Source organism: Pantherophis guttatus, chromosome 1, assembly GCF_059756535.1.
Source record: "Pantherophis guttatus breed Tessera chromosome 1, ASM5975653v1, whole genome shotgun sequence".
Lineage (NCBI taxonomy): Eukaryota > Metazoa > Chordata > Lepidosauria > Squamata > Colubridae > Pantherophis > Pantherophis guttatus.
Window position 1 is genome coordinate 37,367,045 of NC_142063.1, and position 23,879 is coordinate 37,390,923.

Below are 23,879 nucleotides of genomic sequence, written 5' to 3' on the forward strand. Positions count from 1 at the left end.
ATTTTTTTCTGCAACCCCAACCTAGATCTAGCTCATTTGCAAATTCTTTCTTTCTTTTGTTGGCTTTTTTTCAAACCCCCCCTCCCCCATTCAGTCCTCTTTTATTCACTTTTCAGAAAGTTATACTGATGAATGGGATAGAATTCAGAGTCCTTTTACACAATAACTTTCCAATGTAATAATATTTTTATGAACCAAAATATGTTTTTTTTTTTTTAATGAAGGACATCTTGTTTGGGATCCTTTCCATAGGACAGTTGGAGATCATGGCCCCTGGGGAAGATAGGCAGGGGTAGCACAGATCTCCTCCGAGAAGCTGCCAGATGTTTTTATTTTTTCAGAATGCCCTGGACCTAGTTTCCATATTAGCACCAAAATGGGAGATATGGTTTCATTTTTGGATGCTGAAAGCAATGGGTCATTTGTTTGTTTTTAAGCATTTTAAAATAATAAAAACATGAGCATTTTAAGAATTCCTCTCTGAAATACTGAATATCATTACCCATCTTATACATTGGGGTAGGTACAGTCATTTCTTACCAAGAAAAAAGCAACTTATATTGCAAACAATTCATGAAGGTGGCCAAGATATATTTTTCATGCCCTTTAGGGGGCAACCATTCACCATTTGACTGAAAGCAAGGTCACTACATGTCTCAGTTTGAACCAGGTAACAAACAGCATGGTAGAATCTAAATCTGAAGAATATTTTGATTTGCACAGCAGCAGCCCACTCCATTTTTCAAATATTTCTTCATAACACGAATGCAGAAATGACAAATTATACAGACTTCTGTTATAAAAGTAGAAAAATGTTTACCTATTTATTTTTTAAAATATATATATATATAGGATATCAGAATCTCTACCATGGGTTGATTTATGAACAGGTCAGATATTTGCACTTCATGAATTTCAGATTTCAATTTGAGAACTGCCCAGATTTCAAAGAATAATGTAGATGTATAAACATACATCCAGTATGGAACGCAAGTTCCACAGCTGCAAAATTTGACAGCCTTCAAATTTTTCAAATTCAAACCTGAATCACCTATCAAAATAATTCTTAGATAAGCAAACTTTCATCTAGGTAATCATGTTGTTACATTGCTATATTTTATACAAGCTGTGAAGTTGGTTTTAGTTTAGAATGCATTCTGGTCTGAGAGGACTTCATAGTCCAATTCATTGTGTCCTATTCAAAACTTATATTCCAAATAGGGATGCAACAGAGTTATGCTATGAATTTCTCTGAGGGTGGATTTAGTTTTACACCCTCAGAGCAATCCAAGACATAATGTATATTTGCCATAAACAAAACCAGCTAGCTTCCTTCTTTTCCTAAAAATATCCATGGAGGTACTGGGCTATTTTAAAACATGAAGGATACAAGAAGTCTCTTGCAGCACAGTTCAACCTTCACAAAGGTTGTGGCACTTGCAGGCTTCCTTGTTTTTCTGGGAAAGATCACATAACTAGATACTAGTATTACATCGGCATATGGCTTCCCTTTGTCTTTTCTTGCTTTTATAGAAAGTGATGTTTTGTGATTCTGAAGAAAGGCAATCAGGTAGCATTGTTCACAGAACATGGATGAAAAAGTCAAGGTGGCGGCCACAAAAGTGTGATTGAAATGTCTGGTTTGAATGATTGCATTCTTGTGATGCCATCTTGATGTTTTTGATTATACCCAGTAGACACTCCAGGGAAAAGGAAACATCACAGATGAATGATCAATGAAGGCAAGGAAAGAAAAGTTTTCTCTGTGATCCAACATAGTTATTTGTAATATTTATGTTACTACCTGAAGTACTGTACTTAAGGGAATGAACTAAGAAGATGAACATTGTTTTTTAGGTAGCAAAATTGTATCTCGCACCACCCACTTCATCTCTCTCCCTCCCCCCGAAATGAGATGCGAATGACATGAATGTTTGCTGTCTAGTGTTCTAAATTGCTGTACAGAGCTTCTGCTTGCTGTTTTAATGGAAGCTGAACATTCAGGAGAATCTCCAGATTTCCTACAAAGTACTTCTGAGGAACATAATCCCACTGAAAGCTAAATTTGGCATTAACCCAGGCTCAATTTGTCAGTTGCATAGGTTCAGCATACCAATAATCTAAGGATTTGAATGAGACCTATCAGTTTTGAGGCAATTTCTCCCCATTCTTTTCCAGACACAGCACTAGAGAAGGTAGAACATAAGCTTTCAAGTAAAGACAGCAATCATAATTAGTTTGTAAGGAGTTAGCAGATGTTTTAATAAATGTTTAGTCAATTGTTACCAATGGCTATGAAGTCCAATAGGTCAATGTTCTGTTTGTAATGTAGCTTACAACCACCAATAACATTTCCTAACAAATGTGCTTTACAACTAGTTTAGAAGTAAATGGGGCTTTTCAAATTGGTGCATTCATTGCTTTTGAATAATACAGAAAGTCAGGCACACATCTGTTAAGTGGTGCCCTGATTCAACTGTAACTTTCTAGTTTGTGCTTTAGAAATATGATGTCTGAAGATTTAATAATAATACATTTATAGGATTAGAATTATTTTAGCTAATGTAGCTTACTAAGAGCTCCAGGATAATATGTGCACAAGCATACATGCCATAGGTTTTTTTAAATATATATATACAGAACAAAAATCACCTTCCCATCTTCCCAAAGATGGAAGTTTCTTCTACTGAGATGCTGTTCAGAATTGCCGTGTGTGTGTGTGTGTGTGTGTATATATACATGAAGTGTTAATACTACTTTATAATGCCTTGGTAAGGCCACACTTGGAATACTGCATTCAGTTTTGGTTGCCACGATGTAAAAAAGATGTTGAGACTCTAGAAAGAGTGCAGAGAAGAGCAACAAAGATGATTAGGGGATGGGCAGCTAAAACATATAAATAATGGTTGCTGGAATTGGGTATGTCTAGTTTAATGAAAAGAAGGACTAGGGATGACATGATAGCAGTGTTCCAGTATCTTTGTTGCCACAAAGAAGAGGGAGTCAAGCTATTCCCCAAAGCACCTGAGGGCAGGACAAAAAGCAATGGATGGAAACTAATCAAGGAGAGAAGCAACCTAGAACTAAGAAGAAATTTCATGACATTTAGAACAATTAACCAGTGGAACAACTTGCCTCCAGAAGTTGTGAATTCTCCAACACTGGAAATTTTTAGGAAGAGATTGGACAACCATTTGTCTGAAATGGTATAGGGTTTCCTGCCTGAGTAAGGGTTGTACTGGAAGACATCCAAGGTCCTTCCAACTCTATTATTCTATTTATTTATTTTATTCAATTTGTATACCGCCCTTCTCCTAGTGGACTCAGGGCGGTGCACAGCCAGAACTAAAACACATACCAATACAAAATTTAAAATTATTAAAAGAATTACATAACTTTGGCCCAAATTTAAAACAATTCAAATTAAAACCCATTGACAATTTAAAAAGCTAAAAAACTAAAAAAGACTAAAGAAGGGGGGGTTCACGCCAGCCCTGTTTGATGGAAAAGAAAAGTTTTCAGGGCATGGCGAAAGACCCGGAAATCTGATATCCTTTGGATCTCCAGGGGCAAATTGTTCTAGAGGGCAGGAGCTGCCACAGAGAAGGCCCTCCCCCTGGGGGTCGCCAGCCGACATTGCCTGGCTGACAGCACCCTGAGGAGTCCCTCTCTGTGGGAGCGTACTGGTCGGTGGGAGGCTATCAGTGGCAGAAGGCGGTCCCGCAAATACCCAGGTCCTATGCCATGGAGCGCTTTAAAGGTGGTGACCAACACCTTGAAGCGCACCCGGAAGACCACTGGAAGCCAATGCAGCTCATGCAGGAGAGGTGTCACATGGGAGCGCCTCCTCGTTCCCATAATCCCCCACGTGGCTGCATTCTGCACCAGTTGGAGCCTCCGGGTGCTCCTCAAGAGGAGCCCCATGTAGAGAGCATTGCAGTAGTCCAGGCGGGAAGTGACGAGTGCCTGAGTGACTGTGCGTAAGGAGTCCCAATCCAGAAAGGGACGCAACTGGCGAATCAGGCGAACCTGATAAAAAGCCCCCCTGGCCATGGCCGTCATATGTTCTTCTAAAGACAGCCGTACATCCAGGAGGACGCCCAAGTTGTGAGCCCTGTCTGTGGGGCCAATAGATCGCCCCCAATAGCTAGCGATGGCACCAGCTGGCTATATCGGGACGCCGGAAGCCACAGCCACTCGGTCTTGGAAGGGTTGAGTCGAAGCCTGTTACTCCCCATCCAGATCCGCACGGCCTCCAGGCACCAGGACATTACTTCAAGGGCATCGTTGGGATGGCCTGGGGTGGAGATATATAGCTGAGTATCGTCAGCATACTGATGGAACTCCACCCCAAAGCCGGATGATCTCACCCAGTGGCTTCACATAAATGTTGAACAGAAGGGGCGAGAGGACCGACCCCTGCGGCACCCCACAAACAAGGCGCCTCGGGGTCGACCTCTGCCCCCCTGCCAACACCGACTGCGTCCGGTCGGAGAGATAGGAGGAGAACCACCGCAGAATGGTGCCCCCCACTCCCAACCCCTCCAACCGGCACAGCATGATACCATGGTCGATGGTATTAAAAGCCACTGAGAGATCTAACAGGACCAGGATAGAGGAACAACCCCTATCCCGAGCCCTCCAGAGATCATCCACCAATGCGACCAATGCCGTTTCCGTACTGTGCCCAGGCCTGAAGCTGGACTGGAATGGATCCAGATAGACATCTTCATCCAGGTACCCAGGAAGCTGTCGCGCCACCACACTCTCAACAACCTTTGCCACGAAGGGAAGGTTGGAGTAGTTAGCCAAAACAGTTGGATCCAGAACGGGCTTCTTGAGGAGGGGCCTCACCACCGCCTCTTTCAGGGCAAGTGGCAAGACACCCTCACTCAAGGGAGCGTTGACAATCCCCTGGAGCCAGCCTCGTGTAACCTCCCGGGAGGCCAGCACCAATCAGGAGGGACATGGGTCCAATAAACATGTGGTCGCGTTCAGCCGCCCCAGTATCCTGTCCATGTCCTCGGGAGCAACATGGTCGAACTCCTCCCAAATGACATTCTCAAGACCGGCCTCCATCATCCCATCTGTACCTACCCAATCAGAGACCAAGCCTTCCCGAATCTGAGTGATTTTATCGTGCAGATACTGAACAAAATCCTCAGCACGACCCTGCAAGGGATCCTCCCGCACTCCCAGATGGAGGAGGGAGCCGGTCACCCTAAACAGGGTGGCCGGGCAGTTATCTGCCGATGCAATAAGAGCAGAAAAATAGTTAGATTTTGCCACTTTTATCGCCACAAGGTAGGTCTTAATATGAGACCTCACCCGTGTTCATTCGGATTCGGAGCGACTAGACCTCCAACTGCTCTCTAGGCGTCTTTTCCGGCGCTTCATCTCCCTCAGCTCCTCGGAGAACCAGGGAGCCAGGTAGACTCGGCGACGGGTCAGAGGCCGCAAAGGCATGACTCGGTCCAAAGCGTGAGCAGCCGCCCTATCCCAGGTGGCCACCAGCTCTTCAGCCAAGTCATGAGTCAGAGCCTCAGGAAATGGCCCAAGCTCCATCTGGAACCTATCAGGATCCATCAGGCGCCTGGGGCGGAACCATCTGGTCTGGTCCAACTCCCTGCGGCGGAGTGTGGCAGTTAGAAAGTCAAGCCTATGAAGGGAATGATCCGACCATGACAAGGGCTCAATCACTATTCTATTCTATTCTATTCTATTCTATTCTATTCTATTCTATTCTATTCTATTCTATTCTATTCTATTCTATTCTATTCTATTCTATTCTATTCTATTCTATTCATGAAATGTCTGTAAGAAAACAACCAAATCAGAGAGCACCAAGAATCCCAAAGGCCATCTATACCAGTATTAGAGGGGATGACCTAAGTAGAAGTGAATATCTGCTAGGGAACTAGAACATGACAAATTTTAACGATGGATATGCTTTTGCCATTCCATGAAGCTCTGACCCTGAATTTAACAACCACATAAAGCAGGGACATATTTTGCTCAGGGACTACAGAATATTAAATTATTGTTGCTTAGCTTATTAAATTGCCATTTACTATGCAAGAACTCAGATTAAAAATGCCTTAATGCTTACTGAAGCAAGGTATATGGTACCTAACAGCATGTTATTTTCTGCACGCTATTTAACATTCTTTATTGCTCCAACTCATAAGGTTTATTTGAAATCAGTGGAGGAATTCAACTCTTCTCACGTTTACTTAGCCATTATCAGCCACTGCAAAACTGCCAAGCATGAGGGATAAACACAGGTAATTTATAGCTCTGCATAAACATCGAAACAACTATGAGAAAATTAAAATCTTTAGATGCCTCATTATTTATGGAATAGATTAAATGCAACTTTTGCAGTATGAATGTTCCCAGATATCAAGATCAATGAAAAAAATACGAGATTATTTATTACGATGTTTATTAATAAATTTATCAAGATGCTCCTTTGAAAATGTTCTGGAATCCTTTCAGGATTTGGCTGACCTGATCAAAAATAATCTGGTTTCTCCTGACATTTCTCTGATGTAGACAGGTGCTATTTTTGCAGGTGTGTGCTACGAAGCATCTTTTGGCTACTGAATCTAGAGGATTGCACAGCTTGAATAAATCCCAGTGCCTTGAAAGGCAGAATTTTTCTTACAATCGAATGGGTAGAGTCCTGCATGTGAAGAAAAGTACTGTAAAATGCCAGGGTCTAAACAGACGTTCGTGGTAATATAGTCTTTTTTTATGCAAAGTGTAATTCATGATGGAGAGGACATTTTTTCAATTAGCATTTTGATTTCTCATTTTCATCTCAATATATGAACGGAAGACTATGCATGAATGCTAGACATGGTGGTTACATGCTATCTCCAGAATCAGAAGTGTATTGCTTGCAAATAGCCCATTCCAGGGAACAAATCCACAGGGAGATAATGCAGTTCGGTTCTGCTTGAGGTCTTCCCAGAGGCAAATGACTCTTCATTACAGGAAACAGAACGTTGAGCTCCATGATTCGACTTGGCACTTTTTTTTTTGTTTCTTTGTTAACTTATACCGTAGTGACACAACTAATAACCTGCAAGGGAATGATTCTCAAGCTATATGCTTGGACACATTATAATTTGGCATCAAAAGCTAGACTGTAATCTGAAAAATTAAGGCAGCCTACAGGCAGCCCTCCACTTACAACCATTCATTTAGCAACCATTCAAAGTTACAACGGCACTGAAAAAAAAATGAGTTAGAATCAGTCCTCATACTTGCAGCCATCACAGCAAGCCCCTTGATCAAAATTCAGATGCTTGGCAACTGGCATGTATTTATGATGGATGCGACATCCCTGGATCATGTGTTTACCCTTTGTGAAATTCCCAGCTGGCTTTCAACTAGAAAGTCAATAGGGAAAGCCAGATTCACTTAACAACCATGGTGGAAAAAAGTCATAAAATTGGATGTGACTCATTTACTGCCACCTTGCTTAGCAATTGAAATTCTCGTCCCAATTGTGGTCATATGTCAAGGACTGCTTGTACTGAATGTATCAGGGGTGGTAATCAATTACCTTTGCTACCAGTTCGCAAATGCAGAGCCTCAAAAATGGGATGTGATTACGTCTGGGAGGGTGGGCGGAGCATCCCCACACTGCTGTTACCAGTTTGCACGAACCGGATAGAACCGGCTAAATACCACCACTGGAATATATACTATGTTCTGTGCTTATTAACAAGAATACTCACTACCTTCAACCAGCAATATTTGGACAGCAAAGAGCAATATATTACATCTTCGATGGCTCATCTTTAAACAGAGTTTTCCAGGGCTGTGATAAATGATGTGTGCATCCAGTACCTTCCATTTGAAATTCAGTGCAGATGGCAGTGCTAACTCAAGACCATAACATTAAATCTCAGCGATGGCTTGCATCTCCGGAGCTGCAACTGCAGTACCAAATAGGCCCTCCAGGGGCCCCCTGTGAAGTACAGGAGGAGGAATCTTGCCTGAGGGCAGATGACAAGAGTGCCAGCAAATCTGGAGTCAGCTTCAGTGGGCACTGAGAAGGAATTATCAGATTCCTGATGTAATCTGCACTGACAGTCATGAGACAATAGCAATAGCATCGCCACTGACCTGCAAAAAATGGCACAGTTCTGAATCCTGATGAAAAGGAAGCTAGTTGCCCTGGAAGAATTGTGTCTATTCTTAGTAACGAAATATTAGTGTGATTTTCTGAATATAAGACAGAGGCTGTAACCCAAGAGGCAAAGGCTTAGAAACACAGGTGCGTTACAATAACACAGTTTACGGTCTCCTGCCGTAACATGCTCACCAACTAGGAAAAATGTCTTTAATGGTCCTAAGTGATTTCAGATGAGCAGTTCAAATCAGAACCCTCTGTCTAGCTCCATAATTCTCTCCTCCAGTTTGCTTCTGCCTTCCCTTTATTCCCATATATTTTGCGTATTCCAGCCTGTGGTTGATAGCAACATAAGTCTATAAATATAACACATTTGGATGAGCTGAACTTGCAGGAAATAGCATGCCAAGGACTGTGTGTACTTTTTCAAAGTGGTGCTCTTCTTTTGGTTTTACATAATTAGGCTGTATCTTCCCTGTTCCACTGATCCATTTATAATATATCTTAGACAAAGCTCAGTTAGATGAGACGGACTTCAGAGCAGCAGGAAATGCCTATGCTACATTGGGCATTAGAGTAATGGTTCAGATCTCTCTCCCTAGCATGTAACACAGATATGCTTTCAAGCATGAAATCATAAATGATTAACCTATTTGATTTCTTCCAAATGACAGAAATATGCCCTTCCTGCAGAATTCATGAAATAACAAAAACATAAAGTCACCATTTGCTAGAAATCAAAGTACATTTCCCAGCAGGATTTGGGGGCTGTTGCTGAGCCTGATTCATGGCAGATATTTTTGCCCTACAACAATTGTTAATTACTGTCCATTTGCTATGTGTCCAAAAAGCTTGAGGAGAATATTGGTTTAAAAGCTTACACTGGTCATTATCTTTGGCTAATCTATATGAATTGCCTCAGGTCCATGTGGGGCTGAAAGTGCATGGAAAATAACATGAAACCTTTGTCTCTATGTGCATGTGAATAAGTACAGGTATATGTGTTGTATGAGTGTAAGGAAGGTGTTTTTGGGATAAGTAAGCTATGCTTATGATTTAGCATTAAAAAGACCACACGTCAAATTCACAAATGGTGAGCTAGCTAAAATTATATATTATAAATTTGGTATAAAATGGTTTGTCGTGAATGCGACTGCTTGAGGGCTCCTGGATTGGAGCTGAAAGGTGAAAGGGAGCAGAATGCCCCCTTCCACATGTTGGGGTAGACCAGGTGTGTGTATACACACACACACACACACACACACACACACACACACACACAATTTATATTTTGCTAATAAAGAAATAAAGGGAGACCAGTATAGATCTATTTCAAGCTATTTAGCTCTCATCAGCTAGCCATACCCTTACTTGGATTCGAATTTGGGTGCCTGCATGTTAGGCAGTTGTATTAACCTCTGATATACGTCAGAGGTTATATATTAGACGTTTTAACTGATGATAAAAGGAGGAGAGGGAGAAAAGAAGTTTTGTAAAATCTATGGGCCAATCTGTGATTCTGAGAGGTTTGCAAATGCAACAGTAAAAATAGAAGATTAAAAATTGCATTACCAATAAGAGAAAGTCTGGGAAAAGAACGAATGACTCAGCATCCATTCTAAAAGGCAAAACACCACCCCATGCTCCAACTCAGGGGCTGTGGATCAGGGCAGGTTTAAGATTTCATTTCAACAGGGTCAGGATAGAGACTGTAAAAATCTTGCATGGAAAACAATGTGAAAAGGTCACATTACTCCCTATGGTGCTATATTCTGGACCAGCTCGAGCTTTTGAGTAGTCTTCAAGGGCAGACCATGTATAGCATATGGCAACAATTCAAGCCTAAGGAGATGAAAAAATGACTGTTCATAGTCTAGCTATAGATGCAATTACTGCAGCTAGATGAATTTGGGCAACAGTTTTCTGGGACACAGCTACCATCAGCTGCTTGAGAAGGACACCGCCCTGAGTCCTTCGGGAGTAGGGCGGTATAGAAATTCGATAAATAAATAAATAAATAAATAAGGACTTTTAAGACCATGAAGACCCCTAAATTGCACACCCATTCTGAAGAGGGAAATATAATCCTGTTCAAGTCCCCAAAAATGAAATCACTCCAAATTCATAAAGTTCAAATGTCCATAGGAACTTAGTTTTGTCAAGGTTGAGCCTAAGTCTGTTCTTCCTCATCCAGGCACATGCACACTCTGGGATAAGACATTGACAGCATCACTTGGGTGGCCTAAGGCCAAGATGTATAACAGGAGTGTTGAGCCCTGAGGGACTCCATGTGTCAGAAGCCTTGGGCTTTGGCTGTCCCACCCTTTATCACCATTGATCAGATCCAATAGCAATAGCATTTAGGCTTATATACTGCCCCATAGCTCTTTACAGCACGCTCTGGCAAGTTTGCAATGTAGAAGTATTATTTGCATATTGCTGCCCACAATCTGGGTCCTCATTTCATTTACCTCAGAAGGCTGAATCAACCTTGAGCCCCATCAAGATCAAACTCCAGGCTGTGGGCAGAGTTTGCTTTCAAACTGCAGTTTAATCACTGTGCCACCAGGGGTCTAACCACAGAGAAAGGAGGAGAACCATTAGATAACTGTATGCTCCACTTCTAATCCCCCTTAGTGGTCCAAAAGGAGACTGAAGACCAACAAGGACTGAAGAAGAATCAGAACAGTTGCACTTCCACCCACCATTACTTATCAGCTTCACCATAAGTAATCAGAAAATCCACCTATGCCGTACTTGTACTGTTTCCAGATAAAAATGTTTTAAATAATGCATATCTTCCTGAGCCCTCTGAAGTTATAACCTGACCACCTTCTCAGCAACCTTCCTCAGAAAGAGAAAGTTGGAAACCTGATAAAAATTGTTCAGGACAGTTTGACCTAATGAGGGCTTCTTGAGGAGGACATTTTACTATCTCTCTCAAAGTGAGAGGAACCACCCACTGTGTGCAAATTTTCATGTAAACATATGTATCTATGGAGGAGAAATTAAAATCATCACCTTGCCTGTGTTGAGTAAATCCCCACGTTTTTAGACGTGTTATATGAATAGAGGAGGTGGCTTTGATTGGGTGGGAGAGTCTACCAACTTGACTTTCTTAATTCTTCCTCTCCTTCCATGTAGGCTCCAGTGTGCAAGCATAGTCATACTTAGAACCCGAGAATGCAGTTGTTCAGTAGGCAAGTTGTTTCCCTTAATGGCAATTAAGAAGGAAAAGTGGGAATGCTGGAATCAACATCATGCAACAACACAGCAATAGCAACAACAATAGCACTTAGACTTATATACCACTTCATAGTATTTTACAGCCTACTCTAAATGGTTTACAAAGTCAGCATATTGCTCCCAACAATCTGGATCCTCATTTTATTGGGAAGGATGGAAGGCTGAGTCAACCTTGAGCCAGTGAGGTTTGAACTCACTGGCACTGATCTGAATTAGCCTGCAATACTGCATGCTAACCACTGTGCCACCACACAGTGATATGGTCTTTTTATTTCTAAATGACCTAGCATTGGCTCCATTCTGGATGACTCTTGCTACCTAATTCTGCTGTTCAAGGGAATGATAAAATGTTATTATAATGCAACAATCATTAAAGAAATCAATTTTAATATATGCATAATTTGGAATGATGCTATTCTCCCAGAGTTGAAGTGGCCGCTTGTATATCTTCTGACAATTCCTCTGTCTCATTTCATGTTCAGAGCTTACAGAGGATACATCAGTTCCCCTAAATGACTTCTGAGACACATCTGATTCAGGAGGCAACTGTTCCAACATTCAGTAATTAGCCAATTAGGTAAAGGGTAATTGGAATGTGTAAAAATATTGCACATTTGTGGTTTGTAAATATAAGTAAACAGCAGACAAAAGTCACTTGGGATTTTAACAGTTGTTCGTAGCTAACAAAATGCAACATGGAATGCATCTGGCTCCTAATGGGGACTCTATGACTGCAATCTAAGATGTGAAGCTTTATTCTTTCAAATACTAAAAAACAAATACATTCCTTCTACTTTGTTTGAAATATTCTGGTTTTTGACTTCTGGGGTACAAGCAGATTCGTATAAATAGAATTTCCATGTCTGTCAACTTCCATGTCCTGGAGAAATATATGTAAGTAAAAGATCAAAGATCTGTACAAACATTCAACATAAAACTGACATCCTGCAAAGTAGCTTCCTTCAGAATTACATAGTGATGTGACTTATGAAGCTCAGGGGAGATTACAGAGAGACAGAGAGACAGACAGATTTCTGTACAAAACATTGCCCTAGGATAGCTGTTTTCCCTTCTATCATAAGCAGCTTTGGGAATATTGACATAGCCATATACTGTAATTCTCTTTTGCTAGGCACTTATTTCTTATTATGTTTGGTTGCACAGTCAGCCAGATGTTTAGACTGGGTTTGGCATTTCTATTCACCTATTGAGTCCTTCCCAGGGACCTGGAATGGGCAGTGTTGTTTGATGGTGTTAAAGGTATTGTTGTAGGATGGAAGCTGTTCCACTTAAAACTGCCTTTTGCAATTGAGTGGTGGCGATTTTGATAATGCTGATGGTTTCTAAGTGGTGCTCCAAATGTTTTGGAATTGCACCCGAAGTGCTTATTACTGCTGGTACTATCTTTTTCTTTTCTCACAGTTGTTCTGCTTTTATTTGCAGGAGTTTTTATTTTGTGATATTGCCCAGTTCTTTCTCTTCTGTTGTGCCCAGGCATTGCAATGTCAACTATTCAGACATTTTTTGTCTATTTGTCTTGTCAACAGTTGTTAAGTCTGGGTGTTATATGGTAGGTGCTTGTCTGTTTGAATTCTAAAGTCCCAGCATTTCTTCATTTTCTATTACTTTACCTATTTTGTGGTCCCATCAGTTCTTGCTGGCAGGCAAATTATATTTCTTGCAGATATTCCAATGCATCATTGCTCCTATTTTGTCATATGATTGTTAGCTGCCACAAGATCACATAAACCAACTACTGACTAGGTAGTCCACTGTTTCTTCAGCTTCTTTGTGGAGGTAGCCTTTGCTGTTGCTGTCTTCTCAATTCTGTCATTTATGCATTTGTACTCAAGGCTTGGTCTTATGCACCAGAATTAGCCCCTCTGTCTCTTTCTTCAACATTCCTGCTCTTGGTCATTGCCAGTCTTTCTTGTCATTTGCTTTGTTGTTTTGTGAGTTTACTGGCAATGTGATATTTTACCTTGCCATGTCTCCTTTCTATTCTATTCTTCATTTGGTCTTTCTTATAGACCAGTTTAGTCTTTCCAGTATTCAGTAAGCCTTCATTGTGTACTGGCTTCAGTGCATTTTCTTCACTTTCCTTAAGAAATTCTTCCAATGCTATTTTTTCTTCTTCAACTGTTTAATATACTTACAGTAGTGGCCAAAATTATGGAAACCTTTTGGGAAAAGTGTATTTTCTAAAACTAGCTAATAACACCACCTTTTTTTTTTTTTTTTGGAGTAGCACCATAAAAATTATATATCAATGGAAAGATAATTTAATCAAGAATGTAATGCAATAACTTTTATGAAGGATTTGCTATTAGAATAGCAGTTACAGTATAAAGAAGAAAAATGAAACATGTAGAAAAAAAGAAGATATACAAAAATTATCACCATAGAAAAGATGAGATATACAAAAATTATCATGTCAGTTAATACTTAGTTGGGTAACCTTTAGCATGAATTATGGCCTTACAACGTCTTCCCATGGAGTGAACCAAGTCTTTTAGTTCTGCAGCTGTTATAATGTGAAACCAAGATTGAATGATTGCTTCTATTAACTGGGTTTTATTGTTGGGTCGCTTCTGACTAACAAGTCTCTTTAGTTGGCTCCATAGATTTTCAATTGGGTTAAGGTCTGGGCTATTCCCAGGCCATTCTAGCAGTGGAATATGATTGTGTTGAAACTCCAAAAAAAAGGAGGGTGTGATTAGCCATCAAACCTCAAAAATATACTTTTCCCAAAAGGTTTCCACAATTTTGGCCACTACTGTACAACATTCCATGCCCACCTATGATCCTCAGTAAGTAAAGTCTGTCAATGTTGCTGTATGGATGAAGGGCATGATTTATTGTTATTATTTTTTCTAATCTTCCTGTCAAGAACTTCTAGTTCTGCTTGAATCCAGTCCACTGTTCCAACTGTGGTCTGGATTCCAATTCCAATGACTGGAATTGCCCAAATGTTAACTATCTTGGTGGCATTTACTACACTGAGTTTGGACTTTGAAATTTTCTTCACCCTCATGACATTTCACTTCTATCCTCCCTCTTGACTCCAGTGTGCTTGATGTTGTCCACATAAAGGATATTCAGGTATTTGTAGTGGTCTTCTTCCTCCAGACTCTTGATGTTATTTCCTTAGAGCATCCTGGTTCCTTCAGTTTTAGTTATTTTTCTGCTGTTAAAGATAAGGGTGACACATTTGTGCCCTCCAAACTCCATTGCAATATCTTGGCAGTATATCTGGACAGTGTCCATCAGCTTTAGATTGTTTCTGTAAAGGAGGTGGGACAGCCTAGCAGATTTTTTTGGTGTCTGATAGCCATCACCTGACTTGTTCAGTATTGTTGACAGAAGAAGTGCAATGTGAGTAATAGTGATAACTAGTCTCCATGAAACATTCCTCTCTGAATGTTCATCTCTCCCAGTCTATCACTATTGACGAGCAATTCTGTTTTTCATTGTGCTGTTGATCTTTGCACAAAGCTTCTGATGTTTGCACTGATTCCTATTATTTGATTATCTAGTCGTGTGGCAGAGAGTTGAACTTGAATGCCTTCTTGTAATCAATCCAAGCTACATTCAAATTGGGCTTCCTTTACTTAAAGAGTTTTCTAAAATAATCTTGTCAATTAGGAGCTTATCTTTTGTCCATCTGCTGTTTGGGAGGGTAGTATCTTTTAATATTTGTGCTGCTTCTTTGTAATAATGCAGGAAACCTAATTTTGTTGTTTTTCTGCTGTTATAGATGTTCAGTTATTCTTTATTTCAATTTCTCTTGAGTTTCTCAGAGGGTTTTGTCCTTTCTGTGAAGGAAGGCAGAGAGAGTGCCTGGTTTGGGAATAAAAATGATTCAATAGCTATGCTGGCTTCCCTCTGCTTTGTGTCTGTAGTCTGGGCTACTTCTGGCAATGGTTAAATTTGTTTGTCTTGGGTAGACCTTTGCAGTTCTTCACTTCTGTGAATAGTTTACGGTATTTTGTATTACAAATCAGTGTTGAGAAGTTCCAAGGAACTGGACTACCCACTGGTTCCTTGATCTTTGCTGCAGTCATCGGCTCTACTTTTGTGTAAATGTCTTTAGTTCACCACACTTTACATGGAAGTGCCCTTTGAAAAGTCTCTGGAAATTTGGCTGGTTCTGCTGAAGAAAAATTACTCACCACTCACATTTACTTTGAATATTACCCTGAGTGAAACTTTAGCAATTCTGTCATTACAATTCTAATACCAACCAACATTTTCAGGCATGTCTTTTGCTCATGTCTTTTCATCTCCCATATTTTCTTAGTCAGCCCCCATTGATACACAATGAAGACAAAGCATAAGAGAGAGAGAGAGAAAAAGATCAGTTTAGGAAGTTATTAATGGCTTCAGCAGTATGAAATGTTTGCAATCCATCAAGTACCTGCTTATAGTATAAAACTAACAATAAATATGATAATAGTTGCTACACATCAGTGAGAGAAATATTGAGCAACCAAAGTTTAAAATAAATTGCATTTAACTTTACAAATCCTGAACAAAGATGGTTGAGCAAGCCAACCATTATGTCATATTTACAGCAAGTTTTCTCTGTGCTAGAATTAGATTTCCTTGTTGAATGTATTCGTTTAGCAAATGTAGTATTTGGCCAGTCCTTTGTTTAGAGGTTTGATTGTTTCAATGTATTTAGTCTTTGACATTATTACTTAAGGGAAACAATGTTGCACCATGCTTAATATATTTTCTACCTTACTCATTCCCTGCTTCCTTACTCATAGATTTAGGAAACTGGGTTATCTGGCATATTCAATTGAACCTAAAGTCTTAACATCTTATACAAAGCAACTTTAACCAATAAGAAATAGTTTGCAGCAGATTAACAACCATAAATTCTACAGATTTATCAAGTTTGTACTTTTCAAAGCTTGTAATATAATTAAATAATTTTTGTAAATGAAAAATTTGTCATTTGGGTGCGACAGCAAACAACCAAATCTTAATGTTCTTATGAAGCCTACAAAACATTATATTAATTCTAAAAATCCAAGTCAAATTCTAAATGACATATCTTTCTAAATAGCTTATGATTCCCTAGGTTAACACTGAGGATAACATAGTAAAAATTCTCTTCACTTTCTCTTTTATTGACATAGGGTACCAAGTGACAAACTATATATGCTGAAATAGATAATGGGCACACTTGACATCAGTGGAAACAAAGATGCAAGGTATCCAGAATGGGAAAAAATGTATTTATAAAAAATGACTAGATTGCTCTTTATTCTGATGGATTGCAGGTGGTATACATCAGGTAAAAATGCAATATAATGAAAACAGAATGTCATAACATATCATTTTCCATTCAACAATGAAATGCAACACAATGTTGCAGATATAAAGCAGATGGAGATAAATGCTTGGTTAATAAATGGGTTTGGAGCTGCACTGGAAAATTTGGGGTATTAACATCAGTTTAAACTTTTTAAGGATGATATTCCAGAATTGGGGGACTATTATTTAAAAATATTTTACTATTGGAAAAGTAAAACTCATTTTATCAGCTGACACTGGTATTATACATTCTGTTAAAATATCAAGATTGTTGTAAAGTTTCAGTTGGCAAAAGTGACCCATTTTGCTTAGCCAGAGAGGGACAATATTTTGAGATATATGATTACATTTAAATTTTTTTTTACAGGATTGAGGACTAACAATTGGCTTAGGTCAGATCATGGGGGCAGATAGATTGGAGAGGAGATGTGGGGAGGGAGGCTCCTTAATGTTTAATAATGATTTATTTATTTATTAGTCCAATTTATATGCCGCCCTTCTTCGTAGACTCAGGGCAGCTTAAAATGCGTTATAGCCTGCATACTTTTATGTATATACTTGCTTATTAGGGCTTTCGCCCCCCCCCCCCCCCCCCGCAAGCAGTGTTGTTATATACAAAGCTGGTTTATTGCTTCCACAATCTGGGTCCTCAATTTACCTACCTTGAAAGGATGGAAGGCTGAGTCAACCTTGAGCTTGGTGAGATTTGAACTCACACTAATTGCAGGCAGCTGGCAGCTAAGTGCTAGCACTTAACAGCATTTAGTCCGCTGCATCACCGAGGCTCTTTTGTGTCTATTTTAGACCTCCAGTCCAATTTTCTTCTGTTTCATCCTTAAATGGAAGGAGTTACCTATCTGCAACCATTATTAATATGTATTTATGATTGTGAATTTATTGATTTAGATATCAAACCTGGTTTACAGCCCACACCAGCTGATTTCACACAATACGCTAAACCAAAATCAAACAAATCATCTTTGGGTTAAGTCAAGGTACGAGACATTGAATAATTTCATTAGAGGATTTAATTCCCCTTGTTATTGTCAGAACAGGAAAAGGTCATTCAGGAGAAAGCCTGATATCAAATTTGACTTGTCTCAAAGAAATGGAGTACTTGACTCTTTAAAAAAAAAAAAGAAAATAAAGTGAAATAGAGATAAAAATAAAATAAAACATTCTCATTTCTTCCCAAATAAAGGAAGAGATTACCCATTCATATTTTACTTAGCTATCCTTCATTAACTAAATTAGAATGGAAACAAAGGGAAACATAAATGATGAATATTCAAGGAGAGATGCAAATTAATAGATATGGCTATTGCTTTTTCAATCAGACCTATGTCTTGGCTGATGAATAGAAATGCCAGCTCAGAACACTGAGGGTCCCTTGAGAAGTTCATGGCAGAGACCTACAGGAGGAGCAACAGCAGCAGCAGCTGTGCTTCATTCTTCAGTGACACACAGAGTCCAACAGTACCTTGTGATTGACAGCATCGAAGGTAATCCATTGATCAAGAAGTCTTGGTGTGAAGCTTTGAATGCATCTAATTATCACAGCAAAAAATAAAGATGTTCCGGTGGGAATTGTGAAGCTCAGGGCAGGAAGTTGAGTAATGGCCAGGTGCCTGTGAAAGATCACTTTCCAATTTTGAAAATTCAGAATCTAAACCAAGAACTTTTGTCATGGGGCTGCAGTAAGAATGAACATCAGCATCTTTTTTCCCCTTTAGCCTATTTATGTCTTCACTTGCCAGTGTTCCTTCCCTCTCTGCTCTTCATCAATCCACCTAGACTAACAATTGCTAACTATCACTAGTCAACTATGTAGCTGCCACATCATTCTCATTATTCTAAGTCCAGGAAAAAAAGTCACAAGTACAATCACTACCCATCATAATTTATCTAACTTCAGTCCTTCTTACAATGAAGTGAACATCAGACAGCAAACCAAACTACTCATATATACATAGAGCAAATGTCTCATTTGTCTAAGAGGTGAGATAGCTCTGCTAATCATGCAATGTTCCGTCATGAATCAGATCTTTGTTCAGACTGGAACAAGTTTATTTGCACAGATTTTATACAAGGATGGAGAAGTGCAGTCATGCAAACTGGACTTATTATACCAGAGCAATATAGTTAAACTGATTGTAATAGTCATTCTTTCTCCCCTGAGAACTCATCTATGTGGAAACTAAGGATTTCTAAGAGATAATTTCCGGTTGTAATTAGCTTTTGATTTTTATTTCGATCTAGGCAAGTAGGTAGACAGGAGATTAGATAGATAGATAGATAGATAGATAGATAGATAGATAGATAGATAGATAGATAGATAGATAGATAGATGATAGATAGATGAGAGAGAGAGAGAGATGGATGGATGGATGGATGGATGGATGGATGGATGGATGGATAGATAGATGATTGATAGATAGATAGATGATAGATAGATAGATAGATAGATAGATATGAGAGAGACAGACAGACAGACAGACAGACAGACAGACAGAGATAATAAGTAGATGCTTTATATTGATAGCTGGAAGGCCCATAGTTGAATGCATGAACACATATATGTATATAATTTTTTATGACTTTCCATATAACTCTTTTGGGGATGATGCTGATGAAAAAAAACCCATGTTATCGTTTAATTTCTAAGTATAAGCAGCTTGACTAAAATATGATAGCAGTAATTATAATATGATTTGCAGTTGCTGATGTTATCTGTTTGAACATGGAATTCTAGTGTTTAATAAAATTATCATCTCAAATTTAGCAGGAATCTGGTTAATGGTGCTTTTAGGGTGGGAGCAATAGCAGGAAATCAAATGCCATCAGGGGATTTGATTATGTTCATACTTGTTCACTGCAACACTTAATTTTTCCTTCTCTATTCTTCCCCTACCATGCTACTTCCTGATAAGGAATTGGAAGGAAAGAGTGATAAACTGTTCTCCGGTTTATCACTCTTTCCTTCCAAAGACAAAACTACTTTATGCCTATTTAGGATGAAGCTCACGGTTAAGTCAAATTCTTATATATTCTGGAGAACATGTAAACTTTTTGATGATTGGAGAAGGCTAAATGCGGATCCTATCTTCCAAAAAGAGAGAAAAGAAGGATCAAGGAAATTAAACTGCCTGATGCTCTTAATGGCCTCTCCAGATTTAGGATTCCATGAAGGAGGAATGCTAGGAGGAAGAAAAAAAACCTAATGAGTTCATGGGGAAAACAGAGCATCTTGTGACCTCTGAAGGATATTCCTCCTCAAATCCAACAGAGCCACTGGCCTGAAGTAAACTTAGAAATTTGTTTGAGTAATATGAGATATACAGAATATTAATAGTTCCACCTTTTTTTTCTTTTTTCTTTTCTTTTCTATTGCTTTTTTTGGGGGGGGGGATTATGTGTGTATGTGTTTTGTAATTTTTTCTATTCTTTTCTCTTGTTAAGAAATAAATAAGGAGATAAGGAGAATCCATGACCTCAGTGCCTTCCGCCGTGCCCTTAAAACCTTCCTTTTCCAACAAGCCGGGCTGGCCTAATTCTTTTTAAGTGTTTTTAATTGTTTTGTTTATTGTTTTAATTAATGGGGCCAAATTTATATATATATTTTTAACTGTATTTTAATATTTGTATTTGATGTTTTTATTTGGCTGTTCACCGCCCTGAGTCCTCAGGGAGAAGGGCGGTATACAAATTCAAAAATAAAATAAAAATAAAATAAATAAAATAAATAATAATTTTTAAAAGGTTGCCATTGGATCTGATAAATGGATAAATCTAAGCAGAAGCAATCCTTTGGAAGGAGAGTTTTAAATGTTGAACAAGTGGCTCTTTAAAAGCGAAGTTAAAAATGAAACAAGCTAGAGCTAACTTTTTAATGAATAGAAAATTGTGCTAACTAAAGTGTTGGTTATTTTAAAATGATAAAATCATCAAAGAAAAGAAAAGAAAAGGTGACTTTTAATCCTCCCCTTCTATTTCATCCCCTCATGCACATATGCAGAGTTAATAAAGTTACCTGAATATTGAAGGCTGCCTGCAGGGTGTTCACTTGAGTCATTACTACTCATTCTTAGTAATTTTCTTCAGCCTCAAGGTAGCAGTTTAACACTGTGACCCCCCCTCCCATTTCTTTCCAATGAAGCTTATACACTTCTATATGCCTTTCAGAATAAGCCCAGCTCTGTGATTGTGCCAATGTAAAAATAGACTTGTAAATTTGGCACTGAAAATCCCATGTGTTGTATTAGGGATGCTCGGCAGGACAGACAGGTGGTTTGTTCATACTTCCAGAAATGTTAGGAACAAACTCACCAAAAGATTAGTGGCACATATAATGAGATGGCAGTTAACACTTATTAATACTTAAGTCATTTGTTCTGTATTGGTTTAACGTGACTAACAATATTGTTTTAGGGCATGTGAAATAAAGGCTTCTTGCACGTCTCAAGTGCCCCAGGATGATTTCCCCATAAGTTAATGAGAATCCTTTCAAACCTTAACAATTGGGTTTATAAGGATATATTTAGAATGTTGGTATTGGGAATTAGATGTGCAGGGGCTCTTTCTAACCGCATGTCAATAATTGCATGGTAAGTTATCTACCGTATTTTTCGGAGTATAAGACGCACTGGAGTGTAAGATGCACCTTAGTTTTTGGGGAGGAAAATAAAAAAAAAGCTGACTGGCGGGTAGATTGGCCTCCCAGAATACCCTCAATCAGCTGTTCCCAGAGGTTCATTTTTTTTTCTGTCTCTGAAAGCTTCAGAAACAGAGCTTCAGAAAAAAAAGCTTCTGAAGTTTAATTTCAGAGGCTTTTTTTCTGAAGCTTCATTTCTGAGGGTTTTTTCAGCCTCTGAAACCTCCATTTGAGAGGCTGGGTGGGGCTACATTTGGAGTATAAGGCGCACCCAGATTGTCACCCTCTTTTTGGGGGGGAAAAGGTGAGTTATACTCTGAAAAATACGGTATATATTATTCCAACCTGAATGATAAGAATTAGAGATTCCATTATGACTGGTATAATGAGATCAGTCATGAGACCAGAGAAAAGAAAATTAAATCAGTTTCAGTCCCAATCCACTCAGCCTTAACAATGAAATTTAGAAATCAGTAGTATTAAAATATTGAAAACATAGCTTTCAAATTTGGCCAAACTCTTGACTCCATGGGATTGTTGCAAATGCCATGCATATTAAGGTTATGTATGTCTATTATTTTTTTCCTAACTTACTTCTCCTCTGTTAAACTGGATTACAATTCCCCCAAATCCCAGATATATACTATACTGAATGATAGTTATGGAAGTTGGGATCCAACATATTGGAGCCTTGGTAGTACAGTGGTCTAAAGCACCCTGTTATTAAGAACAGCTGCCTGCAATTACTGCAGGTTCGAATCTCACCAAGGCTCAAGGTTGACTCAGCCTTCCATCCTTTCTAAGATAGGTAAATTGAGGACCCAGTTGTGGGGGCAATAAGCTGACTTTGTATAAATATACAAAAGAATGAAGGCTATTGCTTAATGCACTGTAAGCCGCCCTGAGTCTCCGGAGAAGGGCGGCATATAAATCAAATTTTTAAAAAAAAACATATTCAGAGGGCACTAATTTGTTTGCTATTTGGCTGAGGTTGAAGAAATCCAATGTCTGTTCAACAAAATATTTCCTGGGAGCTGAAGAATTTCCAGAGAAAAGCACGCTATTTGTAGTCCCCATGATATTCTTTATCCCTTTATATTATAAGAAATAAAGGAAAAGTATATTTCTGGCATTACCCTGTTTTCCCCAAAATAAGACATCCCCTGATAATAAGCCCAATCAGGCTTTTGAGCGTATGGCAATAAGGCCAAGCGCTTATTTCAGGGTTCCAAAAAATATAAGACAGGGTCTTATTTTCAGGGAAAGATGGTAGTAGTTTACAATTGCAATCCCAACAATGGCCAGATATGGACTTATTTGCAGGGCATGAAAGAAAGGGACAAAGGGCAATATTTTGACAATATTCTTCAGAATTGACTTTCTAAAAGATTTTCGGGGGGGGATGGGAATTGCTTTTGGGAGGACAAATGGTTCAATTATAGTGCAATTTTTGTTTCTATTGCTTGTTGGAAATTCTATATGAATTGCAATGGTAAAGGGAGCCATTATAGAGCCATAGCTTTCTGGATGGGAGTCATGATCCCTCCTTCCTACAGCTGAAGTATAGCTATGCAAGTGTTTACCAATGCTGATTCTTGATTCCATTCATGCTTCAAAAGTTCCATTGGACAACTTTTCCAATTTAAGCTATACTATCAAATAGAAGGCAGGATCCTATAAATTTCTTTAAGAGGGCTCAAGGAGGGAGATGGGGTGTATGGAATTGAGATCTCTGGTAAACCAGTTATAAGGTTTGCTTATCCAAACTCCTTGAGGTTTTTGCGAGATACACTGCTTTAAGAATTGTAGTGCCTGAAACAGGCATTCCATCTCAATTGTTGATAAAGCTCTTCTCTTTTCTTCTGTCACAATAACCTCTGTGACTGAAATCTTGGAAGACTTACTTTAATAATAACAATAAATGGTAAAGTGCACTGAACTGAATCCAAGCTTAGAGGAAACTACTGAAATCAATAGGACTTATCAGGCATTACTAATTTTATATACCATACCACATATGGATGTGTTAAAATGACATTTCTCTCACTGATCAGTGTGTTGTAATGTTGATTAACTCTACTACATCCAAGCCCCACTGGCAGTGCATCTCAGTTAATCTGAACTCACACTACCATCTATCTAGATTAAAATAGACTTCCTGAAAAACGTAATTTCAACTCTTTATGAATGCATGGAAAGCTTAATGCTGTTTTCTTGGCAATGGTATTAGTGCCAAGTTGCAGACTGCATTAGTCTGTAAACCGTTTTCTGCCAGAATATTTTGTTAATTTACCAGTCTATTTAGATCTAAGGTTTGGGACTCCCTAGCCATCTCCCCTATGAATACTAAAAATACCTTATCCTAGTATATGTTATCAATATCTGCCAGGATGGCTACTGTTGCCACCTCCTTATTATACAGTAGTGGCCAAAATTATGAAAACCTTTTGGGATAAGTGTATTTTTGAGGTTTTATGGCTAATTACACCACTTTTTTGGGGAGTTTCAAGA

At 39.0% G+C, this 23,879-nt stretch overlaps 1 long non-coding RNA gene across 2 annotated transcripts in view; it reads left to right on the top strand.

Annotated features, from left to right (window-relative positions):
* LOC117666153 (uncharacterized) overlaps window positions 1–23,879 on the top strand; it is a 79,532-nt gene that overhangs the window by 44,263 nt on the left and 11,390 nt on the right. For both annotated transcript variants that reach the window (XR_004591657.3, XR_004591658.3), the window contains exon 2: window positions 18,055–18,219. This is a non-coding gene — a long non-coding RNA (uncharacterized LOC117666153). The remainder of the gene's footprint in view (window positions 1–18,054; window positions 18,220–23,879) is intronic.